The sequence below is a fragment of the Fistularia commersonii genome, chromosome 14 (assembly GCF_037954325.1).
Source record: "Fistularia commersonii isolate RoL2024-O1a breed Wild chromosome 14, RoL_Fcom_v1.0, whole genome shotgun sequence".
Lineage (NCBI taxonomy): Eukaryota > Metazoa > Chordata > Actinopteri > Syngnathiformes > Fistulariidae > Fistularia > Fistularia commersonii.
In genome coordinates, this window is record NC_141297.1 from 13,815,328 (window position 1) to 13,819,909 (window position 4,582).

Here is a 4,582-nt window from a genome sequence, read left to right on the forward strand (position 1 = left end):
GCTTTGACGTACTCACAAATCCTTTTGGTTTCGAAGCAATGGATAGTCAAACGTTGTCCATCACCATGTGATTCCCTCTCGGCAAACGGGTTGGCAATGACTTGGCATCATGGCATTATGAAGTATACTCGGTGAAACTCATCGGTTAAGCCTCAGCAGAAGAGTCCAGAGAATTCCTCTCGGTCCACTCAGCATTAAAAGTCTCCAATGAGTCTCATGTATTCATCCAGGCTCATATTCTTTACATACAGGGTATGAAATTAACTCGCGGTAAAATGCTAACAATGCTAACGCTCGATTAGCATTGCATATGTGCACTTAAACATATCGTCTAAGCATAAAAATCATATACATCGAGTACTCACTCATCACAGGGTTAAATAGTCGAAAACAGCAACGTAGACACAGCATCCACAATGTTTTATGACCATTCTCCTTTCAGCTTAGCTTCACAAACTTCCCTCGGGCAAAACGCAGCGGTCCCATGCCTCGCGCCTAGATGTTCTATTGCACTTCCTCATTCCGATCCCGCCCTCACGCATGGGATTGGACACTAAGTTTACATCAACCAATACAATTAAAGAAAATACCATATTGACACTGAACAAGTTCGGATGCAAACAAAGCACATGTTGAGCTGTTACTCTTTACACCTCAAGAACATTCCCAACAAACAGCTCCTTCCAGATAACTCCTACTTCATTTTTTTTTTTTCATCAATACCATCAAGGAACAGCTTAAAGGATTTAAGCTGCCTCTGAGCTTTTTGCCTTGCAACCTGTCCACTCTGTCTTCAGGACACACAGTATATCCTCTCAATCAACAATCAACACTCAAGCTTTTCCTCTCGTAGTCCCAACATTCAAAGTGTCCTCTTTTAGTCCTGGGCGCATGTTTTTTTCCTTCCTTTCTCAACCAACTGTAGCCCAATTTGCCTCAGTACCATGTAAGTATCAGCACAGTTCATTGTTGTTGATCCCGGTACGATAAGGTATGAAAGTCAGTGGATAAATTTGTATATTAAGTTTGGCATAGGTTTTATGTTGGAAGTCCTTCCCAATACAACCCTCTATTTTTGTCTGGCCTTGGGACCTTGGGACCAGCTAAAGGGGATGCTGGCTTGTGCCCTCTTGGGGCTACATTCCGGAATTTAAACCTTTATTTGGGCAAAAATCAACAAGTCTAATCTGTAGATACATATGTGCCTATTATGGTTTCATCTATTTCGACATGTTTTAATGTATTGAGATCTTGTGGGTAAACCACTAATTTTCAGTTTAAAAGAACTTCACATTGATTTTTTCATCAGGCCTTCCTTTTTTTCGATGTTCAAATCAGATATGATGCGAAGGAAAGGGTCATTGTTCATTGAAATAAAGAGATTTGGCGTTACAAAAAAAAATAAAAATTGAATGGTCCCTGTTTTTCCCAATTTCCGCTTTCTGTAATTCTCTATTCTGGTGTTTGGATCCAAATTCACTTAAACCAATTTTCAGAATATCTTACTGCCTTCATATTCATTTTTTCATAATACTACTACGCTGCCATTAATAATGGGTGGATTGCAAATAACATAATAACCTCAATAATTAAGCATACACATTTTAGTTACGCATGAATTGCTCCTCTCCACTTTTAAAATTCAGATAATGTTGACAACATGTAACAATTCAATATAGAACAGAGTGGCAGCACTTAATAATGATATAATAATAAAAATAATAATCATCACTGCAGAATGAGATTTAATGGTGCTTGTGATTTGCCTACCTTTGATTTTGCATTACTGTCAAGATACAATTTTCTCTTCCTCAAATCTTCCAATCTGTCAAAAAATTAAAAAAAAAAAAAAAATCTGAAAGGACTATGCCCAAATAATTTATTATGAATAATTATGACCTTCTGTTGTAAACATCTGACATTGAACAAATTGAACTGTCTTTTTGCAGCAGCGAAGCTTCTGTGGACTGCAGAATACTGTGCATTACTGTGTACCTGTATATGTGATATATGGGAGTACATGTAGATGTGGTGTTTGCTAACAGCCAGTTATTCTCTAAAACTTGTCAGATCCTGTCTTGAGACCTTTCAAGATTTAAAGGTTGTCTATATAATTTGTGAAAGTCTGGAACCCATGTCACTTAATCTTTTTGAAGTACCCTTAAAACTACAGGCAAAGAGCGATGAAAAACAAAAATGGGGATTCTGTTACTGAAGAGCCATTTAAGGCATGAATACATTCTTGCCATATTTTGATAGTAAGTGGCGGTCTTGGCCACTGTCCACCTCTATTTGTAAAGGTCAACTTCTTTGCTTGGAGGAATTGTCCTCCTGCAGTGAGCAGTGCTGGTCTCACGAGAGCAGGTATGGAGTGACAGAATGAAGGGGAAAGTAGAAAACATATTTTCCTCACTACAAAGTGATGGTATTATTCATTTGAACGGTTGAAATACACTTCCCGCAGTCCCATGGAGAGCACTCTCATGGGGACTCAGCAGGAGTCAATCCCATTTACAGCCTATTGAAGACAGCGGCTTCATATGGAGGTGAGAAGCAGCTGAGAGCTTTTGTGACCATACTTACATACAGGTGTTAAATGCTGCACTGCTGGTACCTGCAAAGTGTGCAAACAGATGCAAACAGGTTGCAAATGTAAGAGGCACTTAGGGTTTGGATGTAATTCAGCAGCCGCACACATATTATTTCAGTTTTGTATGTCAACTAATACCCAATTTTGGCCCTTCGCTCTTTCCTTATCTCCTCTTCTCACAATATAATTGCTCCCATCCGAGATACAAATTGTACGAGGAAAGAAAGAAAGTCTCCTGAACACAATATATCCACTTTCCCTCTCTGCATCATGTCACCAACTCTCTACCTTTTCCTTTCATAGTCTCGATATTCAAAGTCCCTACACTCAGTCCCAGACAGTTGTCTTTCCTCTTCTCTCTTTGCTTATGAACATGCCTTCCTCCTTTACTTCTTCAGCCCACAGTAGCCCAATTTCCACTGGTACCCTCTAGGTCAGGGGTGCTCAATACGTCAATTGCAATCTATCAATCGATCGCAAAGGTAATACCGGTAGATCAAATGACATCAAAAAAATAGATGTCAGCCTATTATCCATTCCGTCTCTTGATTGAGACGGCAGCTTGTCAGATGACTTCTGATTTTTTACTGACACTGAGGTCACTGCACATGCACAAACAACTGCATAAAGTGCAGCAAAACTAACAAGCTAGTTTTTAGCCTTCGTTTTTATTAAAAAAGGGGTATAAAATGAGTGGGGGAGCTGGATCAGGTAAGAAGACAAAACTTATCACTTTCATACGGAATGGGAGGAGGACCTTTTTTTCACAATGACAATTTCGAAGTGCGTTTGCCTCATCTGCCAATCTACCATATACGCAAACCAAAGAAGGGTAATGTGGAGCGGCATTTTTGTGATCATGGAAAATACGACACGAACATCCCGCCGAGAAGCATGCTGAGAAAGAGAAGGGTGAAGGAACTAAAATCCCGGTTCCGGACAGCGGTTGCTTTTCATACGACATACTTCAAAACCGAAAGCCATGAACGATGCATGTTCCGGGTGAGTCACATGATCGTTAATAAGCTTGGCTGTAAGCTGCTACTGTCCAGACTATACATCCCTGGCTGATTCAATTCAGTGCAATTCATCAGATTGAACTTAATTAATGAAAAAAATGTACATAATTATTTTGTATTGTGCAATATTGGCTCATGCAGTTATGCAAGGTACAGCAACATACATTGTACATAAAGAGACTGTTTTGTATTTTTGTTGTGGGTGGATCATTTTGACTTGGTCATTTTATACGTAACTCGCATGCTGAAAAAGTGTGAGCACCCCTGCTCTGGGTCATTCGAAACAATGGCGGTCATTTTCAGCCTTGACTTACCTCGTATGAGATTATTAGGTTTGATTCTCATGTTTGGTTTTGGCCCAAGTTTTACACAGAATGCCCTTTCTGCAACCCTCTGCATTTATACGGGCGTGGGACTGGGTCAGGGAGACACTGGCCTGTGCCGCCCTGAGGCTGCATTAGTGCAGACACGAAAATGAAATACAATTCCCGCAGGTGGGATGTGAGTTAGAGGAGAAGGAGAAGTTCTGGAATGAGTTTGATGAAGAGATGAGGAAGATCCCCAGAGATGAGAGAGTAGTAATTGGTGTAGACTTCATGGGGTCAATAGTGTTTATTGTGTCTTTCTTCCCAGTGTGTGAATAAAGGACTGCTGGAATGACAGCATGGTATCATGGCCTTCCCTGTGTTACTCTTGGATAAGATAAGTTCTGATTGTACATGCGCCTAAGTGCTTTCACTAAGGAAACATAACAAATTTACGACAAGTAGGATTCACCCAGCTGATCGCAAGAACGCTTGGATTGTGAACAATCCCACTGCTTAGCGTGGCTCATATTAGCATTTGTAGTGGCTGTGCCGGCCGGTTGACGGTTTGTCAGGTAGATGGCAGGGATTGTTGTTCATGTCGGGGCCTTTGACAAAGCGATGGAGCAGTGGTTGACATATGTGGAGAGGTTTGAACAGTTTGTGCC